The following is a 27181-nucleotide window of genomic DNA, read 5'->3' as shown; positions in this document are numbered from 1 at the left end:
CCAGCCAAGTAACCCCTCCAGTCCCCCCTACTCCATGCCACAGGTTGGCAATGGATCAGGAGCAGACAGGTCCTGGAAGAAGACTGCCATAGAAGCAGCCCAGATCTCTGGCTGCAGTGCATCTTCCTCAGTTCCTGCAGCCACAATGCCCTGTTCCCCAGCCACAGCCTAGCCAACATTCTGGCACTGCCTACTCCATGCCACAGTCTAACAGTAGATCTTGGATGACCACAACAGGGGCAGAGACACAACCTTGAGCTGTGTCTGAGTGGCACAGCCACGGATGCCTACACAGTCAGCACCTCAGACCTCTATAAGGGCACAGGCCTCTCTTGCTTCAACACTCCCCTCGTTTGGAGCAGGGCAGCAACGAAGGGGAATGGGGCCTAATCAAGCCCAACCCTCAGGACTTCTACTTCAACAACTGGAGAGTACCCTCCACCTCTGATAGGGCGGTGACAGCCATGAAGCAGAGAGGAAGTCCCACCTCACATCCTACACAGGCTTTAGATACTCCAACACCAACCACATGCCTTATCAAAGTGATAGCAGCCAGCACACACTGAGGAAGGATGGGGTTGGCATCCATATCAAAACCAGCCCTCTCACCAAAGACATTGGATACACACAATCTACACAGGGACACTCCCACATAAAAGCACTCCTTCAAGACCACAATAGATAACTGTTTCTCCTAAATTCATAGAGACAGAGGAAGCAAGATGAAAAGGCAGAGGAACTACTCTCAATTAAAAGAGAAAGAGAAATCCCCTGAAATAATAAATAATAAGAATAAATAATGAAACAGACATCACCAACCTATCAGACCCCATATTCAAAAAGGTAGTAACAAAAATGTTAACTGAATTAAGAAATATTATCAATATAAATGCAGATCACTGTAACAAGGAACTAGAAACTATAAAGATGAACCAATCAAAAAGAGATAATTGATTTTCTGAGAGAAAAAGCAATCTAGAAGCATGAATAACTGAGTAAATGGCAGGAATAAGTGATCTGGAAGTTAGAATGTTGGAAATCACCCAATCAGAATAACAGACAGAAAACAAATGAAAAATAAATAAATAAAATCAATATAATATAAAACATGTCAACCTATATGTAATAGGTATTACAGAAAGAGAAGAGAGAGAGATGAGCAAAAATGTATTTGAGGAAATTATGGCTGAAAACTTCCCAAACCTAAAGAAGGAAACAGATATTCAGGTACAGGAAGCACAAAGGGTACCCCCAAAAATGACAGTAAACAGAACCACACCAAGATATATCATAATTAAAATGGCAAAAGAGAGAAAGAGAAAATTCTAAAGGCAGCAAGAGAAAAACAAAGAGTCATTTACAAGGAAAACCCCGTAAGTCTATTAGCTGATCTCTCTGCAGAAACTTTGCTGACCAGAATGGAGTGACATGATATATTCAAAGTCCTGAAAGGGAAAAACCTGCAATCTAAGATACTCTACCCAGAAAGAATAGAATAGAAGGAGAAATAAAGAATTTCTCGGACAAGCAAAAACTAAAAGAATACAGCAATACTAAAACCTATCCTAAAAGAGATGTTGAAAGGTCTTCTCTAAATGGAAAAGAAGCAAGAATCTATAGGAAAGGGAAAATCCCAATAGGAGAGACAAATATAATGTGAGAATTAAAGATCACTTAAGCCAGTAGATAGATTAAAAACAAAACAGACCAAAATTGTAAAAGCGATTATAACTACAATAAACAGTAAAAGAATAAGTATAAAGATGTAAAATAAGATATCAAAATCACAAAATGTTGGGGAGGGGAGTAAAAAATGTAGATCTTTTAAAATGGGTTTGAACTTGAATGACTGTCAGTTTAAAGGAAGTAGATATAGTTATGAGTCAGCAAACATGAATCCCATGGTAACCACAAACCCAAACCATACAATAAATTCACAAAAACCAAAAAGAAAGGAATTCAAGCATATACAAAAGAAAAATCATCAAACCACAAAAGGGAAAATAAAAAGAAGAAGGAATGAACAAAGAACTACAAAAATAACCAGAAAACAAGGAATAAAAGGACAATAAGTACATACCTATCAATAATTACTTCAAATGTAAATGGACTAAATGCTTCAATCAAAAGACATAGAGTGGGGAGTTCCCTGGTGGTCCAGTAGTTAGGATGTGGCACTTTCATTGTCATGACCTGGGTTTAATCCCTGGTTGGGAACTAAGATCTCTCAAGCCACACAGCATGGCAAAAAAAAAAAAAAAAAAAAAGTTATAGAGTGGCTGATTGGATAAAAAAATAAGACCCATATATGCTGCCTACAAGAGACTCACTTCAGGGCAAAAGACACACATGGACTGAAAGTGAGGGGATGGAAAAAGATATTTTATGCAAATGGAAATGACAAGAAAGCAGGGGTTACAATATTTATATCAGACAAAATAGCCTTTAAAACAAAGGCTGTGATGAAAGACAAAGAAGGGCATTGTATAATAGTAAAGGTATCAATACAAGAAGGGGATATTACATTATTAACATATGTGTACCCAATATATGAACACCTAAATAGATAATGCAAATATTAACAGGCATAAAGGGAGAAAATGACAATACTACAATAGTAGTAGGTGACTTTAACACCCCACTTACATCAATGGACAGATCATCCAGACAGAAAAGCAAGAAGGCAGCATAGATCCCAAATGATACATAGACCAGTTGGACTTAATTGATATCTACAGGACACTACATTCCCAAAAAGCAGAATACACATTCTTTTCAAGCATACATGGAAAGTTCTCCAGGATAGACCACATGCTATGCCATAAAACAAGCCTCAATCAAGAGGATAGAAATTATATCAAGCATCTTTTCCAACCACAATGTTATGAAACTAAAAATCAACTACAGAAAGAAAAATGAGAAAAGAGCAAACATGTGGAGACTAAACAACATGCCACTAAAAAACCAATGAATCAATGATGATATCAAAGAAGAATTCAGAAAAAACCTTGAGACAAATGAAAATGAGAACACAATTTTCCAAAATCTATGGGATGCAGCAAAAGCAGGTCTAAGAGGGAAGTTCGTAGTGTTACAGGTCTTCCTCAAGAAACAAGGAAAATCTCAAGTAAACAATCTAACCTACCACCAAAAAAATAATAATCCGAAACAGAAAACCAAACAAAGGCCAGAGTCAGCAGAAGGAAGGAAATAATAAAAATCAGAGAGGAAATAAATAAAACAGAGATTTAAAAACAATAAAAAAAAGATCAATAAAGCCAAAAGCTGGTTTTTTGAAAGGATAAACAAAATTGACAAAGCTCTAGCCAGGTTCACAAAGAAGGTAAGAGAGAGGACCCAAGTAAACAAAATAAGAAATGAAAGAGGAGAAATAACAACCAATACCACCGATATGATAAAGGAGGGTAGAATGTGAATATCAGTATTTTATGGAATGAAATAATTGAAATTCACGCAGGAGAGTACATCCAAATGTATCAGTAGAACAAGGGTTTGTCAGTGTTGGTATGAACATTGGTGTTAGTTTCCTAGGGCTGCCATAACAGACTACCACACACTCTGTGGTTTAACTAAGAGAAATTTATTTTCTCACATTCTTAGAGCCCAGAAGTCCAAGATCAAGGTATCAGCAGTCATGCTCCCTCTCAGGGAACGAAGAAAGAAGTATATATTTCAGAAATCTTTCTTAACTTCTGGTCATTGCTTGGCTTGTAGCAGCATAAATCCAGTCTTTACATGGTATTCTCCCCATGTGTTGTCTGTGTCCAAATTTCCCCTTTTTGTAAAGACACCAATAATATTGGATTAGGGGTCCTCTCCACTGCAGTATGACCTCCTCTTAACTAATCACATCTGCAATGACCCTATTTCCAAATAAGGTCACATTTTGAGGCGTTAGGGGTTAGGACTTCAGCATATGAATTTTTGGGTTACACAGTTCAGTCCATAACAGGAAGCATCAAGAACTATGATGCAGTAAAGAGAGGAGTGCCTTTCAGACTACTGAGACAAAATGAATACAGAAATAACATCTTAACTTGTTGCAGGGGGAGTGGCTTTGTTTGTAACAATGCCAGTGAGAGGTGGCCAAACAATGGCTTAAATTCATTGATTTATAAGGTTGGGTCATATATAATAATGTATTCAGATAGTGATAAGTTGAATGCTATCCATTCTTATATTATTTTTAAACATCTGTATATTTAACTTTGCTTTTAAAAATATATCCCACAGTCTTGATTTAAGCAATGTTCACACGTGTATATTATTACGTAAAATATGGCAAAGTTTTTGAGATATAAAACTACTTAAGACCACTTGGTTATGGTGATTTTTGATATACTAATTTAAAATAAATTTTAATTCCTGAAGAAGGAATTCTATCTAATCATTGTCCTGGGACTAGACATAGAAAAGAGCAATTTGGTTTTTTTTAAATAATCATATAAGAAATGTTTTCAAACAAGTAAAATAAAAATGTGCAATAAATCATATTTTAGAAAGAATGAAGAGAAGAACATGGTTCATTTCAGAGAAACTGACCTTTGTTTTACCAGCAAAGGCAATGTCAGTTCAGATTAACGGTGGTATAAATCCAGTTATCCTAGTTATCCTACTGTTTTCCTTCTAAGTTGCATAACTGCATAACTGTACACACAACCTTTTTTGAAGGGATCTATTTTGGTCCCTATGTCTTGAACTACTAAAAACATTCACTTTTCTTTAAATAAATAGTCAATTTTGAAACAAAAAGAGCAAAATCTCATACCATGAGAAAAGTTGCTAAAACTTCCAAAGTGATAATAAGTTTAACTAAAAGGGGTGATTTCTATATATATAGAGAGAGGCTGTACTCACTATTGGAACTGCTATTTGATGTTTTCGAATCTTTATTGTTATCCATTAATTTTGATATTAAGTGAATATATATTGAAGTATTTTACATTTGCAGTATATTTGGAGCACATAGTTTTCCTTTGAAAAGATAAATGAAAAAGTGTCATTTGAAACTTAACTGTGTAATCAATACATCACAAAAAGTTCAGAATTCCAGTGTTTACAAGTGAATAATTACTAAGTTTGATATTATCAGAACTTCCACTACAGGTATCTTAAAGTTAATGGTATAAAATTCTGTTGCTTTTTAAGTCAATATAACCTCAAACATAGAGAGAAAACTCAGTGAATGCTCATATCCCTTTTACTAAAATTCATCAACTGTTTACATTTATTCCATTTCCTTTATCATTTTCTCCTTTGAAATATTTATGTAAAACAGCTTCATCACATGAATATCAAGATTTATAGCAATAGATAGAAAGGGGTAAGGAATCAAGAATAATTCCCAACCCCAGCCTGATTTCATAGGACCTCTGTAGCATAAAACACATCTTAGAGCTCTTCCAACTTCTAGAAAGTGAGTTAGGATTTCAGATTCCCTTGCCAGTAAGTCACTGATACCTGAGTGAGCATAAACTCTCAGGCACTCCCAGCTCTCTCTTGTTGAGGGAGAAAGGGTTCCAGGAGTAAAGGACAAACCTATGTATACAATTGCAGGTGCCAACCATTAGGAGAAAAGCACAGAGAACTTGTAGGTGGTTTTCTAAAGGGGTTTGGAAGGGCAATGACAGTGTCTGCTGCATTGTCCCTATGAGACATAGAGAAGAAGAATAAATACAAATTGTGCCTCTATTATATTACTAAAAGTAACACCTCCCTGTAAATACTGGGAAAATAATTATGCTTTGAGATAGAAGATTTGTAGTTTAATTATTATTTTGAATTGGAGAGTAGGAGTTGAATATGTTTTTTGCATATTGTATGTATTTTACAACTTTTCACATTGTGTCATTCTATCATTCAAATGTATGTCACTTCTATTACACCTAGCTTCAAAGACTTTTTAGCGTAATTAAATAAAGAATTTTTTTTGCATAGTGTCACCCTAGAGCAACAAAGGTATAGAGCTGCCTTCCTCTTCTTATTTATTTGGGGAAATTATTTGGTTGTTTAGATACTAAGTCCTAATTAAGTACCTAGAAGAACTATTTATTTGGAGTAATTGAGCTTATAACTTAGGTTATGGCTATAAGCAGAGATTGGGTGATCTTCTCTATTATATATTTCTTTTAAACAATTTAACCAAATCTGTGGTTGGAGTCTTTTTTTTGAAACTTCCACAGAATCAAAAGTAGGGACAGAGCAAAAAATGTTTTAAATTTCTTTCACATAAGAAGTTACTATTCATGTTTTCCATAGATATAATTTTGGAAAAATTAATTGTACCTCCCTCAAAACTATAGATAGTAAGTGATTAGTAGTTTGAACATAAAGGAGTGTTACCAGGAAAACTTAAGGCCAAATATTCCATGGCCAGTCAGATGGAAGGTCTGGAATTCTCCCTCTGGGTGTGTGTGTGGGGGGTGGGTGGGTGTGGGTGTAACTAAAATGAAACCTTGAAAGGGCTAGAGCTTGTAACATTTAGAATAAGGATACAAACCAATGTGTGGATAAGGAGAAATAAGTCCTTGCTAGGGTACAAACTGGATAACTGTAGGTGGAAGTATATCTCATAAGATGCTTCAGTAGCAATTGAGCTAAGACTTAATCTTAGTATTTGGTTCACCAGGTATGAATTAGGTTGGCACCCATAGCAGGTTCAAATATGTGTGGTCCATGAGATAGAACGGTCAATATGTCCCCATTATCAACTCACGAGATTCATGCTCAGATAAGAACTAAGCCTAAAAATACTCAGCCTTTGAAATAATTCTAATGTATCAACAATAAATGTATGATGCTTTTGGTGCATGGTGGTGATACAGTGTTTAAGTCACAATGGCCCTTGTATGAATTGTGTCAACACTATCACCACGTTTTGGACATTTAAATTTTTGAAACTATTCTAGTAAAATAAATGAGAACAGAAGAACCAACAGATGAGCTAAACATCCATTTCCAATAAGGGCATTTGCCTTCCTGAGGAACCAGAGTCTGTAATACAAAAGTAATCTAGACTTCTGAATGTAATTATATAATAATGAGCAATCAGTGATACGCACTATGAAGAAAAACAAAGGTGGATAGGAGTAAAGTTACAAGGTTATTTTATATAGGGTGATCATAGAAGTCCTCTCTATGGTGGTAACATTTAAAAAGAGACCAAAATAAAGTGAAGAAGTGAGTATGTGACTATCTGGGGAAGAATGTTCCAGGTAGAGGAAACAGTAAGTGCAAAGATTATAGAACATCAGCATGCTTGTTCTATTTGAGGACCAGAAAGGTGACCAGCATGATCTGAGCAGAGAACAGAGCTAAAGGAATATACAAGCAATCATAGAGACAGAGAATTGGTTTATGTGAAATGTACAGGGAGTGGTAAGGATTTTCTATTTGAATCTGAGTGAGATAGAAACTGTTGGAGCACAGATATGATGTGATATATGTTTTAAAAGATGATATTGGCAGTGGTGTGGAGAGGGCTGATTTTATTAGAGTAGCTGATTGGTTTGTTGTAATGCCTTCAATAAGGCAATATGTAATGCCTTCAAGGTGTTGGCCTTGGGAAACTTCACAGAGCTCTTTAGAATTCAGCTACATCAATTGGAGAATTTGCCAAATACTTATTTCATTGTCTTCCTTTCAGGTTAAATGACAATGCATGTTAACATAACTTTGTAAATTGTAAAGCATCTAATCAATACTAATTGTATAGAAATGTACGGAATTCTTTATACAAACCACTGGTGAAACTCAACAGGTAGACCTCTGTCACTGAGAAATGTATGAGGCTCAGTATGTTTACTTGCAGCTAAACACTTCACATTTATTAATATTTTCTCTCCTGATATAACATCAATTTGAACTAAGGCATATGGTACATATATTTAACAAAATGAGCCTTTTACTCAACTCTACTTTTGCTTGTTAGCAGTCTACAGATTTGAGCACCTGAATGTTTGGAATATCAAGGACACAATAAGTTTAATTCTAGGAAGGTTAACACATGAATCTACCAAGTTATTATTTTTGAAAATGATTTTCTTTTTTCAAAACTTTTCATAGTATCTCAGTTGGTTTTTTATTATGTTTTAAATGAAAAGTTAGGCTGTTTTTAACATTAATACTTCAAAATTATTGCCAATGACAATGACCAAAGAAATTCATAATTATTTGTCCATAAATATTAATTTCAACATATCACAAATAATAATTTAAATCCATAAGTGTGGTTATAGGCATGTTATGAAAAGGAACAAAACAACTGTCATAGTGTTCAAAATGGTACCTGCCGCTTTGAAGAGTTTTTGATTGACCTCCACAGAGTAAGTGAGGGCCTGGCAAGGGGACTATTGTTCAGTAAAATGAGTTATTTCATCTACAGAGACAGCATGCATTTGCCAAACAATGTAGGTGGGTTTTCACCACTTCCTTTCATTTTAGCAATCAATTTGAGAGCTGTACTAAAAGTAGTATAAAGTTCATCGTCCTCTGGCACAAAATCAGAAAGCACATTTAAATTTGGCTGTGTTATAAAAAATCACATAAACAGTAAATGCTTTTACATGAAAAGATGCCCAAAATAGAATACCTTAAGTTTTATAGTGAATTTAAAAATTGTTTTTAAAAATTATTATTTTTTAAAATTTATTTATTTATTTTTGGCTGGCTTGGGTCTTCGTTGCTGTGCGTGGGCTTTTCTGTAGTTGAGTCGAGCAGGGGCTGCTCCTCTTTGTGGTGTACGGGGCTTCTCACTGCGGTGGCTTCTCTTGTTGCAGAGCCCGGGCTCTAGGCATGCGGGCTTCAGTAGTTGTGGCTCATGAGCTCTAGAGTGCAGGCTCAGTAGCTGTGGCACACAGGTTTTAGTTGCCCTGCAGCATGTGGAATCTTCCCGGACCAGGGCTCGAACCCGTGTCCCCTCCAGTGGAAGGTGGATTCTTAACCACTGTGCCACCAGGGAAGCCCCCAGAATTATTTTTAAATAGAAACCTTCCAATTAATTTGCAGGAAAGGGCATAATTTAAAAGATTCTGCATGAATTATTCACATTTGCTTTTTTTTACTTCAAAAATTGACATAGTTTTGCTGCTTTTTTTTTTTTGCAAAACTTGTATAAAATAATCATTAACATTTTTCCAATGCATATTTTTGAGAATCACTCTGCTAAATTGTTAAACACATTATTTCAATTAATTCCCCAAAATCGTCTTTTGATGTTGGCCCTAGCGTTGTACTGTAATACAGATGAGAAACTGATGCACTGAGTTGAATTATTTGCCCAAGATCTCACAGACAGTAAATCGTGGAGCCAAGATTCAAACTAAGAAATCTGCAAGCTGACTATATATGATTATACATTGACTATATTGCTTATGGAGAATCATAAGAGAATGTGAAGTAAAGATATCTTTATCAAACATTTCTAATAATTAGATTTTTTATTGTCAAAGTGGTATGTTTGTTAAAAAGATATAACTTTTCACTTATAAATTTGGCATGATTTTTTTCTTCCGAACCCCAGATAGGACTGGAATATCATATAATACAATCTCTCTGAAAGGAATTTTGGCACATGAATTAAAAGCTTTATAAGAGGCATAATTTTTGACTCAGAAATTCATCATTTGGGAAAGTAATTATAGATTATCCATGATCAGGGAAGCTGGGCATAGAAAGTCATGAATGTAGATTACCTTAGGTAAAAGGCACTGATTTCCATGTTGATTGTGTGAAGAGTCCAGGGACACAAACCTGTGGTTAGTAGGATACAAAGTGATATTTCACTCTGCCCCCACAAACACAATTGTGTAGGTACACAGTTCTTAACTGAAACATTGTATAAAGTGCTCAAGGGGAATTTGTTTTAGGGTAAAGACATAACCACATAGATACTTAGTCTCCATGGCAGACTTTATGACCAGACACCTACATCCAGCTTTTGTTCCCATTGTTTGAAAACAATCAGTGTAATTTTAATATATGACTTAATTAAGTTGCTAACCCTTTTAGCAAATAAGACATAGAATTTCATTTATGACTAAGTTTCCCACCAATAATCCACCTATTGAGCCAAAATATTGCAGTTCATAAACAGGAGAGGTCTCTCTGGTCTTTGGCTAACCTGGATACCATAATAAAATTGACCTTCCATAAATCTTTGGGGCTCTGGTGCTTCTTTTCCACTTTGGGGCATATAATTCAGATTTTTGGTGTCCTAGGATACCATGTTACCCCTGCATGTTCTGCAACATCTGCAAGCACTATAAGGAATCAGAAGTGTGATTATTACATCTACCATTATTCTAATTTGGAAAGGATTTTTACCTTCTCTTATCTCAGAGGAGGCCCAGCCTTATCTCTAAGCATAATATTCCTCATAATGTTTCATTAATCCAGTTCAGCATGCAGCCTCCCTGGCCATGTGAATTTGTTCTTCCTTCTCTCTGATTTTTTCATATATACAGATAGGTTAAATATAAATAGATTAATTCCTCACTTCTCTCAAGTCTTTACTTAAATGTCACCTTCCCAGTAAAGCATTTGTGGTGATGCCATTAGTGTCCGTAAGTATCTAAGTTTCCATCTTTTCTTACCTCTGTGACATGATTACCTATAGACATGACACTCTTTATTGCTTCTCATAGTCACCAGCCAAAATTAGTCATATAGTACCCTATCCGGTTACAGTTGGGCAGTGATAAAGTCATAACCAATATGCCCAATTGATCATCCCCATTCCAGCAATAATCAAAGTCTTATTTGTTATGATGGACCTAGAATTTGGATCCCTGTATCACTGCTTAAGAGGAAGTTGACATAGTGAGCTGCCATATCTACAGAAGAATTTGCAGGAGTTAAAAAGACACATTTATATGCTAAACTAATTAAAGTTTAAGAGCTTTTTCTTTCTTTTTTTTTTTTTTTTACTGCAACTTAGCCTACCTAACTAACGTACTTGCTTTAAACACAAAACAAAATTATAACCAGTTCTCCAAACATTTTCTTATCCTCTCATCCTTCTTAATTTTGCTCAAAGGACTTATTATCTAACATATCATGTAATGTAAATATTATTTTTAAAAATTCTTACTATCACCACCATAGCCTCACTAAACTATCATCATGAGGGGAAAGGATTTTTATGTTTTGCTAACTACTATATATCCAGTACAAGGTAGGTGCTCGATAAATTTGTGTGGAAAATGAATTAATAAAAATGTATGAACTGATTTAAGATTTAGAAAATAAGATTTGTGTTTACATCAGGTGTCTAATTTTTGGCTATTTTTCTCCCAGTGTTTATATATATTTTCAAGAAAGCATAGTATTACTTGCTTTGGCTGTATAATTCCTCATAGCTCGAGCAAAATCTGATTTAGTTAAATGGTGCTCATAAATCAAGAAGTAATTTGACAATTCCTTTTAAGTTATTACTATTGATATGTTTACTATAATTATTGTAATTCAGTCCAGTCATATGAGCTAATTTTAACTTTTCTTTCTTTGGATTTCATCCAAAACTTATGATCTTCCATATTTATTCATTTATTTGTGTTTTGAATACTTAATATTTGCTCTATGGTAGTGTGAAAGTGGGTAAAAAATGTATTTTCTTGAAAATGTGAAAGTACTGAGTATAAAGAAATTGATACATTTTATTGATTCAATATCCTACTTTCTCCTGTGCTTTCATAAAAAGATGCAATATTCAATTTTTTATTTATCTTCAGAAGAGATATTGTTTATGAGAACATCTAGACTGCCACATACTTGACATGTGAGTAAAATTTTCCTGTGTAGAAAATTCATTTCCTGTGAGTAAAATTTTGATATATACAATTCATTAAATTTTTATGGAAAAAATATCAAGAAGCATAGTATAAAATGACAAATATTTCTAGTAATTTACTACACATTTCAAAGACAGAAATTACTTCTCTGGGAAACTGAGAGAATTATTAGGTAGTTATCAATTTGTCCTGTTATTTTACCCTGAGTTCTCAAAGACATTAAGAATGACAATAACATTTTATCAGTAATTAATGTTACAGACTTTATAAAAATTGTACATCGTGTGCATTTATTTTTATTTTTTGAACAATTTTTACTTTTAAAATCAAACCCTAATATTTTAGTCAATTACTTTCTTGCATTATCTTGTTCTGATATTTCTTTTTACCTGCTATTTGTATCCTCTCTCTCTTATCTATCTTCGTCTTGGAAAAGAGAATTCAATAGTTACTGGACAAATATGTTACTTAATGAGATCCTCTCAACTGATAGCTAGATAAAGAGAGATATGGAAATGGAGATATAGATGCAGATATAGTTAAAGGTACAAATAAATGTAATATAATATATAATGTATATAATTTAATAATATATACTACATAATATGTAATAATGATATAATACATGAAAATATGTTTTAAATATAACAGTATTTTGAGATTAAAATAGATATAATTATTAGGTATTTTAACCCATGATTATATGAATCAAAAAGGCAACAATTTCAAAATGACTTCAGTATTTCATTGTCCAAAATTGTCTCTCTCAATAAAGTGAAAAGTGTATAAATATATGTTTTCTTAATTGTACATAGGTTAGTACTGGATTAATGCTGGATCATTGCCCTCCAATGTTATATATTCTTAATAATAAAATATTAGGTTTATGTAACATTAATATAGTGGAGTTTTGTTGCATTTGCTCAGTTCCATTCACTTTAAGTACAATAAAATTACACAACTTAACAATACGTAATTATCCATAAAATATAAATGGGGATACTTATAGATAGAGAATAGAATAATTTAATATTTTAGGGAGATACTTCATCACTAGGAAAATACATTTTTTAAAAATGTCAATTGGATGAAATATTTTCCGCATCCTATCTTCATTTACTTTAACCCAAAAAGGCCAATAATTGAGATTCCTGAAGCATAGCACTGCTTTACTCACTCAGCCAAGGAGCAGATTTCATGTTATTTAGACTATAAGTTCTTTCTTCATGATTTCAGTTATCCTTTAATAGTTATTCTCTTTCCATTTTTTGCTGTAGAAATTTATTTGATTATTCCCCATTGTGTTTGTCTTTAATCATTTAGATTTAGATTTTAAGAATGTGATAGATGGAAATGAGAAATTACTGAATTATATAACTGTGTAGAGAGAACCTAACAATATTTTGAGAATAGACAAAATACCTGAACACTTCTATTTTTAAAGCTACCAAAGGGAGAAAATCTGACATATGGTTGTCATGGGGTGAGGGCTAGGGTTTGAAATGAAGTGCTTAAATATGATTAGCTCTTAAACTGTATATCACAGAACGTCTCTTATATTAGGTAATATGCTTAATAGGAAAATTATTTATTTCACTTATTAATATATTCATCCAAATTAATGTTCATATTAATATTTTCAGGAGTAATAAGATTCTTTTTCTCTATCTTAAGAATTACTGAGAAAATATATCTTTCTGTATAATAATGACTTTAGCACCTGTTAATGTTCACAAAAAAAATTTTAAAGAAAATAAATAAAGGAGTGGAAAATGCAAAATAGAATATAAACAGAAAAAAATGAAGCAAATCATATTTCAAATAAATAACATAACCACCATGAAATTCATGGGAGAACCCTAGCCCAAATGATTTTTAAGCAACATTTGAATGAGACTCCCCTGGTGGTGCAGTGGTTAAGAATCCACCTGCCAATGCAGGGGACACTGGTTCAAGCCCTGGTCTGGGAAGATCCCACATGCCATGGAGCAACTAAGCCTGTGCGCCACAACTACTGAGCCTGTGCTCTAGAGCTTGTGAGTCACAACTACTGAGCCCACGTGCCGCGACTACTGAAGCCCACACACCTATAGCCTGTGCTTCTCAACAATAGAAGACACCACAGTGAGCACCGCAATGAAGAGTATCCCCCACTCACCACTAGAGAAAGCCCACACGCAGCAACAAAGACCCAATGCAACCATAAATAAAAATTAAAAAATTATTTAAATAACACATGGGTGATATAACCTGAGGCTAAGAAAAAAGACCTCTAAGAATATTGAACTCTACAGTTACTAGCTTTATCTTTCACAGAGACATAGTAAGAAATTCTGGAACTATTTTTTGGGTATTCAAGGATTGAGCAATTATGTAAATATATTGTGGATAATTGGAGCTTGGCTTGTCACTGTGCATATGGAAGTTATAAATATAGAACAGGACAAAAGGATAGAATGAGGCTCTGCTATTGGATTGGACTGGGAGGTGTCCAGTGTGAGCTCATGTGTTTATGCAGAAACGTGTACTGATAATATTCAGATATAGATGTATATAGGCATAAATATAGATTCATATAGTTTTTGATATGGATATATCTATAAATAGATACAGATACATCTGTATTTGCACATATATCCATGTATGTATGTATGCACATACATAAGTATGCATCTAGATATATATGTGTTTGTGTATATAGAGTTAGGTAGTTAGTCTAAAACAATGATTTTCTAGTGTCCACGAACTCAACTTATGCCCAAATCATGGTTGATATGTATCACACTTGCTAACAACAACTAGGACTCCTTGAGAAAAGACCTGATTCTAGGGCTAGAATAGCAAAAGTTCAAAACGAATCCGGAGTATTCATTGTGTCTTATTGTCTGGAATGTATAAAAGTGCTGAAGGAATGAAAGGGACAAGCCTAAAGACAAAGGAACCAGCTTGAAGGGTATTCCCTTCAATATGGGGCAACTGGGCCATGAATAAAGGATTATGACCCATTGAATAAATTAGAAAGCTCTGAGTCCATCATGATATAAAGAAATATTGAGAAAGGAAAGGCCTTCCTCAAAGTAGAAAGGCAAAAAATTAAATAAGAAATTTTTAAAAGATATCATTATTTCAAAAACATTATAATATTTTTTAGACAAGAATCATTATCAATGCTAAAATTAATAGATGAAAGTTTGAAGAATACTATATATATACAGTATTAAAGTATCTCCCCAAAGATAATTATGAATTATAAAAAAAAAATAGTAACTCTCCATTAAAGAAAGCTCCCAGGCCCTACCTCAGTCATGTGAATAAAATTAACATCATCAGTGCTCCTATAAATCCCACCAGTTTCCTGACATGACACACTTTTAACAGAGTGTAACATCACTTACATATTATTGTTGCCAAAACTGCATAACTTAATCCTGAGATAACATTAGAAAATCTAAATGTGTGTATATATGTAAGACATTAAGCTAATTTAAAATATTAACATTTCAGCAATCTAAATAATATATTAATTATTTAACTATTCTCAAAATTTTTCTCTATGTCCAAAATTATTAACAGTTTTTAAAAAGTACTGTTAGAGAAAAAGATGACATTTCAAACTAAAAAGTTTTGATACGCATACATATACATTTTTTAAGTCTTTTAATCTATCTTTTACTGGTGGGAGCAATAATCTGTCCCTACCTTCTACATTCTGACCAGAAATTGAAGTCCATCAATTATTTTGAACTCACACCTTTCTTGCAATATCTTACTAAATGAAACCAACTATTATATGCTGCTATTATTATTATGATTGCCAACCTTTCCCCTAGAGCTACAGGATTTATGGTTTATGGTCTACTTCATATGTAATATAAGGCAACAATTTTACCCCCAAAAGTGCTGTTTACATATAATGGATTACCATCTTTCCAACATCAGGTGATAATTTCCATGCTGCTAGCCAAAAGACGTTCATATAACATCACATAGTTTAGATTTTGTTTTGTCAATGGCTCATCACTGATAATATGTGCTAGTCTGGGCTAGTTAACAAAGGAGTCCAACATTTCCAGTGGTTTAAAAAAGCAAAGTTTTAATTTTGTTGGAAAAAAACATAACTACCACAGTCTCTTTCTGAACATTTAGGGCATTTCTTTCCTTCAATATTATTTCATTGCTCATAATATTGCTATAATGCATTGCTATAATGCTCATAATAGATTCACGTATATCAATCAGCACACTTAACTGAAATTAATTTTATCATCAAGTACTATTCCTTAATTCATTAAAAATAACAAAAAAATACAGTTACAATTCCCTATTTACATCATGATAGAAATGTAAGGTTAAATGTTAATAATTTTGATTAGCTGTTATAATTCAACATTATTAATGCAATATTTGATTATACAGAAGACGAGCAGGAGTTTTCTAGTTGAGTGAATTCTAAAATGGTTATATCATACATATAAATCAATCATTAATTTGTACAAATTCAATGAATATGATAAATTTTTTCTTATACTAAACACACTTTTCTTTACCTTAGAAAGCAAAGCTATTGAAACATTTGTAAATATCCATATAAATCGGAATATGTATCTTAATATTACTCATGAGATTTTATACATGAAAGCACTCTAGATATTGCTAATAATTACTTTTACTTATTTGTAAATTATTGTTTGCATTTACATTTGATATATTGAAAATATTGTCTTCCAGTAATGAATTAGTTTTCTAAGGCTGCCATAACAAATACCACAGACAGTGGCTTAAACCAGGGGTCCCCAACCCCCAGGCAGCGGACCGGTAATGGTCTGCGACCTGTTAGGAACTGGGCCGCACAGCAGGAGGTGAACGGTGGGCAAGTGAGCAAAGCTTCATCTGCTGCTCTACATCGCTCCCATTGCTCGCATTACTGCCTGAACCACCCCTGCCCCTGTCTGTGCAAAAATTGTCGTCCATGAAACTGGTTCCTGGTGCCAAAAAGCTTGGGGATCACTGGCTTAAACAACAAAAATGTATTTCTTCACAATCCTGGAGGCTTGAAGTCCAAGAGCAAGACGGTTGGTTTCACTCTGAGGCCTCTCTCCTTGGCTTGTAGATGGCCAACTTCTTCCACTGCCTTCACATGATTCTCCCCTTGTCTATGCCTGTGTCTTAATCTCCTCTTTCTATAAGAGTATTGGTCATATTAGATTAGGGCCCACCCTAATCACCTCATTTTAATATGATTACCTCTTTAAAGGAGTTATTTCCAAACAAAGTCACATTTTCAGGTACTGGAGATCAAGAGCTCACCATATGAATTTGGGGGGAACACAATTCAATCCATAACAAGTAATCATATCAGGTTATGTTATTTTAACTAAAATTAAATTAATGAAATTAGGCAAAGTTACATTGGGATTTTCCTCATATTAAATAGGTGCCCCAGTATAAGAAATTACTATTAAGTGATGGCCACTACTTTATGGTTTGTAATCTGATATGGGGATTTGTTGTGGGGAAAAGATGTTCCAATGGACATTCATTTTGTCTACACAACCCTCATTCTTCTCTCCTTCTCTGAGTAATATATGGCTGATTTGTATCCTGCTCACTCATATGGTTTTGGGAGTCTATTTGTATCAGTACCTGCTCCACTGGCATGAGGAGTAGGTACATGACACAAGTGCTCCGATTCCCTCTGATATATCAAATAATCCAGTTCTGGGACTAATTTTCTAACAGAGGAAAGAAATAAAAACAGAAAACCACAGAAGAATTCCCTAAAAATTAGTTTAGTGGTAGAGACGGATCCTTTCATCTCTATTTGTGAAGATGTGAGTTGTGATTCCAGAACTTCTGACAACTGTGTCTGTCACAGTTTGGGTTCCCTGGACAAAAACTTTAAGATGGAAATTAGCATAAAAATAAATGTATTAGTTTTTATTTGTTGTTATTTTGTGGCTGCTGTAACAAATTACCATCAACGATATGGCTTTAAAAAACAGAAATTTATTCTCTCATAGTTCAGAACGCTAGAGGTCTTAAAACTAGCTGTAGGTAGGGCTGTGTTCCTTCCAGAGGCAACTCTTAGGGAAAATCACTTCCTTGACTCTTCCAGCTTTTGGTGGCTATTGGCATTCCTTGGCTTGTGGCTGCATCTCTCTCTCTGCTGTCTTCACATCACCTTCCCCACTGTATCTGCCTGGGTCAAAAGTCCCTCTACCTCTCTCTCTTTTTTTCACAGTTTTACTGAGATATAATTGACATATAACATTGTGTAAATTTAAGGTGTACAACATAATTATTGTGAAATGACTACCACAATAAAGTTAGTTAACATATCCCTCACCTCACATAGTGATAGCATTTAAGGTCTACCCAGAAAATCCAGGATAAACTCTTCCTCTCAAGATCTTTAACTTAATTATATTTTTGGCATAGAAAATAATATTTAATATTGCCATATAAGGTAATATTCACAGGGTCCAGTGATTAGGAAGTAAATATACCTTTGGGAGGGAACACTTTTTTAACCTAATGAAGGAAGTAAATTAAGGATCACATATCAAATAAGAGAAGAAAGTAGAATTGGGTAGAGAGAAAGATTGAGATGTGATACCATCTCAGTAAAGATCTCAGTCAAACCTACAAGAACATCTGAACGTAAAATAACCCTGCAGAGTTGTTCAAAGGTGGGGCAAAGAAAAAAATAAAAAGTGGGGTAAAGAGATGAGGGCTCTCTAACCCTTGTGAAACAGTATTAAATGTAGCCTTCTCCAGGAAGTGCTTTGGGTGAGTGATTCTCTCTAGCTGAGGCAATTCTCAATAATGACTGAGGACTGTTGGTCAGTGGAACTCCCACCAGCTGGTAGAAAAGTCTCTTTATTTTAAAAGGGGAAAATGCTAGCAGTACATCACAGTGTGCACTGAAATGTAAAATCATATAGAAATGTCTCTGAAAGCCAGAGAGAAACAATGTGAGGACAAATTTGCCAAACCCTAGACCCAAACTCATCTAAACTGATCTAGATCCTTAAAACTGTTCCTTTGATTCTGAAAGCAATTTAAATTTCTTTGCTACAAAATTTTGCTTAGGGTACACATAAAATCAGTTTATTTCATTTGCAACTAAAGAGTCAAAAACACTATAAAAATGTACAAAAACATGTATATTCCTAAGCTAAGCAATAAGAACTCCAGGAAATTTATAACAACTGTTTCATTAATATAGCTATCAGGATAATTTTGGAGATGTTATTTCAATTACTGACTGAAATTGTCTACTTTATAATATTTTCATATTATGTTTACAGGCAATAAAATTCCTCAAGTTTAGCTCAAAAAACACTGTGGTCCTATGCTACTTCAACTCTTTTCCTTGTGTAGAGAGCTTGATAGAAATCCAAATTCTTGATCACCAACTAAGATCTTCTGTATAAGAACATCAAGTGGAGGTTGGGAATCAGTCCTTTAACATGCTTTCCAGGTTATTTTTTTTAAAAAAATTTTAACATCTTTATTGGAGTATAACTGCTTTACATTGTTGTGTTAGTTTCTGCTGTATAACAAAGTGAATCAGCTATACATATACATATATCCCCGTATCTCCTCCCTCTTGAGCCTCCCTCCCACCCTCCCTATCCCACCCCTCTAGGTGGACACAAAGCACCGAGCTGATCTCCCTGTGCTGTGCAGCTGCTTCCCACTAGCTATCTATTTTACATTTGGTAGTGTATATATGTCAATACCACACTCTCACTTCGTCCCAACTTACCCTTCCGCCTCCCCACGTCCTCAAGTCCATTCTTTATGTCTGCGTCTTTATTCCTGTCCTGCCCCTCTGTTCTTCAGAACGTTTTTTTTTTTTTTAGATTCCATATATATGTGTTAGCATATTGTATTTGTTTTTCTCTTTCTGACTTACTTCACTCTGTATGACAGTCTCTAGATGCATCCACCTCACTACAAATGACTCAATTTCGTTTCTTTTTATGGCTGAGTAATATTCCATTGTATATATGTGCCACATTTTCTTTATCCATTTATCTGTTGATGGACACTTAGGTTGCTTCCATGTCCTAGCTATTGTAAATAGTGCTGCAATGAACACTGAGGTACATGACTCTTTTTGAATTATGGTTTTCTCCAGGTATATGCCCAGTAGTGGGATTCCTGGGTCATATGGTAGTTCTGTTTTTAGTTTTTTAAGGAACCTCCTCTCCAGGTTATTTTTGATAGCAATTGGTATTGCAACTTGTTTTTTGTTTGTTTTTATGAGCTTTTAAAAGGCCTGTGGTAGTATCTAACTATGGTTTAACTTGGATTTCCCTAATGACTAATTAGAGATTATTTCATGCCCTTATGTGGTAATAAATTCATCAAATTTTTGCCCATTTTATTGGGCTATTTGTTTTCCTATTATTGAGTTTTGAGAATTTTTAATATACTCTAGGATCAATTTATTTATCATACAGATGATTTGCAAATGTTTTCTCACAATCTCCAGCTTTTCTTTTCACTTTATTTTTTTTTTGAATTTCATTTTATTTATTTTTTTATACAGCAGGCTCTTATTAGTTATCTATTTTATACATATTAGTGTATATATGTCAATCCCCATCTCCCAGTTCATCCCACCACCACCACCACCACCACCCCCTGCCCCACTCTTTTCACTTTCTTAACATTGTGTTTTGAAGGACAAGAAGTTCTTAATTTTATTGAAGTCCAATTTACTATTTTCTTTTATGGATCATTCCTTTGGTATTATATTTAAGAAAATTTTCGAAATACAAGGTCAAAAAGATATCCTCCTACATTTTCTCCTAGAAATTTTACAATTTTACATATGGGTCTCTGATCAATTTTGAGTTACTTTTTTGCTTCTAGTGAGAAGTATTGATTGTGTTTTGTCTTTTAACACATGGATAATCAATTGTTTCCTAAATCATATATTCCAAAATCACTTGTGACTTGCTATTGCATGTTTTCTCAAATCAATTGACCACATATAAATGAGTCTAATTATGGGCACATTATTCCTTTTAAAATGTAAAAAAAAATCCTTAGCTCACAAATAGTAAAACAAAAATAGACTGTAATATAAATTAGGCCTACCTACCATACTATAACTGACAAATAAAAATTGTATATATTTAAGTTATATAAGTTGATATTTTGATATACATATATATTGTAATGTAATCACCACAATTAACATATACATCACCTTACATTTTCTTTTCTTTTTTCTTCTTTTTGGGAGGAAAGGTGAAAACACTTAAGATCAACCCTTTTAGCAAATTTCTAGACTACAAAACAATATTGCTAAATAAAGTCATATTGCTATACTTTATTCTCCAGAACTTTATCTTGTGTTACTGGAACTTTGTACTCCTTGACACACATCTCCCCATTTCCCTTTCCCCCTAGGCCCTGACAACTACCTTTCTACTCTCTGCTTCTATGAGTTCAACTATTTTAGACTCCACATATAAGTGAAATCATGCAATATTGTCTTTCTGCATCTGGTTTATTTTGTTTAGTATTTAGTATAATGTCCTCTAGGTTCATTTGATGGACATTTAGGTTGTTTCCATATCTTGACTTTTGTGAATAGTGTTGCAATGAACGTGGGAGCGCAGATATCTCTTCAAGATACTGATTAAATTTACTTTGAATATAAGCCCAGAAGAGGAATTACTGTACCAGCAGTTACATTCCTAAGTTTTTGAGGAAAGTCCATACTGTTTTTCCATAATGGCTGTGCCACTTTACAATCCTATCAACTGTGTACAGGGTTTACTTTTCTCCACATTTTTACCAATACTTATTATCTTTTGTCTTTTTTGATAATAGCCATTCTAACAGGTATAAGGTAATATCTCATGTGGTTTGGATTTGTAATTCCCTGATAATTAGTGAAGTTGAGCATGTTTTCATATACATGCTGGCCATTTGTATGTCTTCTTTGGAGAAATGTCTATGCAGGTCTTTTCCTTATTTTTAAGTAGGTTATTGGTTTTTTGCTATTTAATGGTATGAGTTCTTTATATATTTTGGATATTAACCCTTTATTAGAAACAGTTTGCAAATATTTTTTCCCATTCTGTAAGTTTATCTCATTCTGCCTTTTCACTCTGTTAGTAATTTCCTTTGCTGTGTAGAAGTTTTTACTTTGATGTGGTCCTACTTGTCTATTTTTGCTTTTGTCTCCTGTGCTTTTGGTGTCATGCCCCCAAAAATCATCCCTCAGGCCAATGTCAAGAAATTTTTCCGTATATTTTCTTCTGGTAGTTAAATGGCTTCAGGCATTACAATTAAGTCTTTAATACATATTGAGTTGATATCTGTGTATGATGTGAGATAAGAACGAAATTTAGTTCTTCTGCACATGGATACCCAGTTTCCCCAACACCATTTATTAAAGAGACTGTCTTTTCCCCATTGTGTGTTCTTGGAACCCTGTAAAAGATAGTTAACTGTAGGGCTTCCCTGGTGGTGCAGTGGTTGAGAGTCCGCCTGCCAATACTAGGGGACACGGGTTCGTGTCCCGGTCCGGGAAGATCCCACATGACGCGGAGTGGCTGGGCCCGTGAGCTGTGGCCGCTGAGCCTGTGCATCCGGAGCCTGTGCTCCGCAACGGGAGAGGCCACAACAGTGAGAGGCCCGCGTACAGAAAAAAAAAAAAAAGATAGTTAACTGTAGAGGCTTAGATTTATTTCTGGGCTACCTATTCTGCCCTACTTGTCTATATGTCTGCTTTTATGCCAAGTACCAGCTAGGTACTAATTCCTTGTGATGTAAACTTAGGTGAGGGATTGTGAATGTTTATATACAGTTTCAAATAAATCCCTATAAATATTAAAAACAACTTCAAGTGTCTTTTAACCATGACCTTTTATTAAATATATTATTTTTTCCTTTCCCACTAAAACTACAAATTTAGCCTGACTGACTTCCCTTTTTATTAAAATATGATCCCAGCTGCTACTTTACATTCCCCTAACTACTTGACCACATAATTTTCACTACAGGTCTCAAATTGTTAATCTTCCCCTGACAACACATTGAAGGAAAATGGGGCTACAATGTTAGAGTTTCTAAGCCTCTGTTTTAGAAAACACTTTGATAATATGATTGAACTGCCTAGAAGTAATATACATTTATCATAGTACTTAACTTGTTTTTTATCTCTTGAAATAATGTATATTTTCCTGTCAGAATCACACATTAGATATATCAAGCTATTGATAGAACTAAAAAAATTTCACTAAAAATGAGTATAAGTTTTTTCCTTTGGGAAAAAAGACTGAAATTCATGGAAAATTTGAACAAATAATATAAGCAGGAAAAGTCATTTACTTTTATCTTTTTTATAACCTATAATTAAGTGATATGAACTCTGGACAATCGATTGATTGGGAGGTTACTACAATCAGCATGCTTTAGCTTTTCCTCCTCCTAAATGAATAATCAACACCCTGAAACAATAGCAGATCACTGAAATGATGATTTCAAATATTCTCTTACTGTTAAGATATCTAGTATAACATAAAAACAATGAGCAAAGCATGTAACTGAATTTAAACCTTTTATTTTTTTATTGTATAGAAGTAATTAAATTGGCAACTAAAATAGAAATGGCATGTGTTTCTCATATCATTCTCACGCAAATTGTAGATTTTCCTCTGAAATTAAGCTATTCTCTATAACATTCCTTGAATATAGGCAGTTGTTATTCTTTTAATATTTATATTGATACATATGATTAGGATTTTCTTCTTTTAGTTTTGAGATATTCTGGCTTTATTTTGCTTAATTCTATATAGTTTAGGAAGCTTAACATAATTTTATGTGGGTAATCAGCTAAGTTGTTGAAACCACTGAGCTAATAAGGCCAAGTTTAGGTTCATTCAGAAACTGCAGTCTCTGACCCCACATGAAAATATATTCTTCATGCACAAAGGTAAGGTACAGTGGAGTGTGTACATATTTTCAAAATTCATGGTGATTGTCAGAAAAATAATTACAGCTACATTTTTAATGAAAATGAGCAAAAAGTCACTTTTAAAGACTAAGACCATAATCGCAACCAATTGTGGCACTCTGTATGTTACTGTAATATAAAATGATAGCTAATTGAAGATTTTTCCCCTTCAGTATTTTATTTTTCCTCATTGCAAATAGATTGTATGGCATTTTCTGCCACTTTTAGTAGAGAGTTGTGCAGTTAGGACAAATGTAGAAGGTTTTATTGTTTTCCTAAAGCTCACTATAGGAAATCTTATCGAAGAGATTCAATTCAATTCATTTCAGGAGGTTGGAGAAGAATTTGAGGTGTAAGGTGAGACCAAAATATCTAAAACAGAAACTGATGGTTGAATACATAAGAGATAGGAAGAACAGGTGCAAGGCTTATTGGAAGAATCCCAATAGATTTTTTAAAATGTGGTGAGGAGGCTACATGAGACACCATGGAAGACTGGGTTCTGTGCACTTGGCTTTCTGAGTCTTCACACTCATTTCCTTTCACCTTGCCAAACATGAGAGCAACAAAACCGAAAAATGTCTAGTCTCTTGGCTTCTAGAACATACATCTAAGTAACAGGCATGTAGGACTTGAGTCAGAAGACCTTCATTTCATTTAAAAAACTATACCAAATACCTAGCATGTGTCACAGCAATAAGAAAAATGGACAAAAATGTCTTCTATAGTCCTAAAGGGCTGGGACAGAAAATAAACCAATCAGTAAACTATGTAGTATATTAGAAGATGGTAAATCCAGTGAAGAAAAAAGTTAAAAGAGTAAAAAGTGTTAGGGAGCATGTTGGTGGGGAATCAGCATTTTAGCAGATTGATAAGAGAAAGTTTCTCTAAGGGGATATGTGAACAAAGACTTGAAATAGGTGAGCTAGGCAGTCATGGGGCTCTCTCTAGGACAAGATGTCTCTAGGTAGAGAGAACCTCAACTGCAAAGTCACTTCAGCAGGGTCTTCCCTGGTAGATTCGAGGAATATATATGAGGACTACATGTCAGGACCTGAGTAAGCAAGGGGAGAATGATAAAAGGTAAGGTTGCACAGGTAATGGACTGTCCATTTGTCTGGAGACTTTTTGCCTTTCTAACAGATTCTGCTGCAAACCTTAGGAAGAATGATGGCTGTAATGACAAACTGAATTGCAAACCAGCCTAGAAGAAAGGATAATTGAAATCTTATTGAATTTAATTTGGACATCTAAGCTGTGGAATCTAAGACGGGGAAATCTAAGTTTTGGAAAAAATATTATAATTATTGTTAATGTACAGTGCACATGCCTTCCTGCTGGTGGTACCCTTGCACATCCTTCCTAAGAAGTATACAAATCACTAATTAGGTGTTTTTCATTTTTTATGTTTTAAAATATATTTATGTATTAAACAACATATAAAATTTTTTAATCTTTATGTATGTTCTATATGATTTTAATTCTACTTTCTGTATGTGTAACTCTTTTATATTGATATATGCACCTATAAGTTATTCATTTTCATTTTGCCCTATGATTCCATTTTCTGAACATACCACAGCTTACCTATACCCCTGTTGAGGGCAGCATGGTTATTTCCAGTTTTTCTCCAATATAAATGATGTTGATGTGGACTTTTTGCATTTTAAAATTATCTCCTTATTCACATGTGTAAGAATTTCTCTATGGTATGTATTTATCTAAGAGTGTAATTGTTCAGTCAAAGGGGCCAAGACAGATCTACAGTTTCCTTAACTGTTCTGGGCATAGTTGAAATATTATCATTCCTGGCCCTTTCCCACAAAATGCCTAACAGATCTTCAATAAGTCATCTTAGAAACCAAAATAACACTCTCTCCCACACTTCTACACCTTTGGCAATAATTGGTATTTTATTTTATTTCTTTAAATTGTCTTACATTTTAAAGATGCCAGATTCCTACTTAATGAATGTATGTTGTATTTTATCTGAAAAATTTTGATGTCTATATTAGTGTAATCCCCCCAATATCTGATTGGCTCCACAACATATGGGGAACACAAAATTTTGCTGTTTTGAGATATTTCTCAGGCAATTCTAAATAGAGTATCCCTTTGAAGAACTTCTGGTTGATCAATTTATATCCCCTCTGCTAATCATTTGGCAGATCTTGTGGTGTCATTGGGTTTTATCATTTCTCTTTTCTCCACTTTTAAATTATCTGTGTTCAGGTTCACCTATTTTATCAAACCACTTGTATATATGCAACATCAAATTTTAGCCAAATGTCACTCCTTTAATAGATCATATGATTTTTATAGAGAGGAAATTTCTTCCATCTTTGTTTTATATATTAGTTCTAGTAGTAATTGTTAATTTTATATGTCAAATAAAATCTAAAGTATTTTACCAGTTAATTTTCTTTTCCTTGAAGTTAGATCAGAAGAAATATAATAAATCTACATTCAGATTATTGAGGATGGTAGAAGAGTCTAATTGGTCTAAAATAGCTTTCTGAGATTTGTGAGATATATGAAGGAAATGATATTTCGAAAGCAATTTAAATATTCTAGACTAAAACTGACTTAGAGAAATTTGTGATGGTCTAAACAGGATGGGATGTATTTTACATATTGCAGTGTTTCTTAGAAGGTTCAAAATCCAGAAAGTTTAAATTTACTTAGCAAAGAAAAGTTAACTTCAATATATCTGAGGCGCTTATCTGAGAAATAGGAGGAAAAGATCAAGTAATACATAGATCTGAAGAACTTGGTTAAATCACATTATAGGATCAATAAATAGAAGAAATTACTTTCAAAATGAGTTAGTAGAATTGAGATCCTTAAAGTTTTAAACTTGCTTTGCTTCTAATAAGTATGTAAAAAAATCAATTTCAATGAATAAAGAGAATGCATCCTAATAACACCTTCCAGAAAATCCTTATCACTATATCAAGAATTGTTCCAATTTTAAATGCAATGTAGTGATAGCAACTGAGATAAATAATCTATTGTGGAAATGTCAATGGATATTTACAGCCAAGTATTAGAATGCCTGTGTAGACTTCTGGTTTTAGATACTCAATGTTACTGTAGTCAATTGATTATAGTGGGAGTTATCTATTGAATAGGGTATGCATATTTCATGCCATAATTTTCTTGCCTGGGTATTAAGTGTGAGGCTTTGCCTGAACATAAATTACAATCATTACTGTAAAGACTGTAGATGGTTTTGAGACCAAGTGAAAAACAAAAGAGCCCACTTTCTTAATATAAATTAAGACCTAACTGGGTAATCATCAATTCTCAGTAAATAGTTATTTTTGTAATAAATAACAAATATCAGGGCAACAGACACAATCAACAGTATCAGTAATTAAATTTC

This window comes from Delphinapterus leucas, chromosome 4 (assembly GCF_059928025.1).
Source record: "Delphinapterus leucas isolate spDelLeu-1000000601 "Yukka" chromosome 4, BTC_Dleu_Yukka2, whole genome shotgun sequence".
NCBI classification, from domain to species: Eukaryota; Metazoa; Chordata; class Mammalia; order Artiodactyla; family Monodontidae; genus Delphinapterus; species Delphinapterus leucas.
This window is presented reverse-complemented; position numbering follows the sequence as displayed.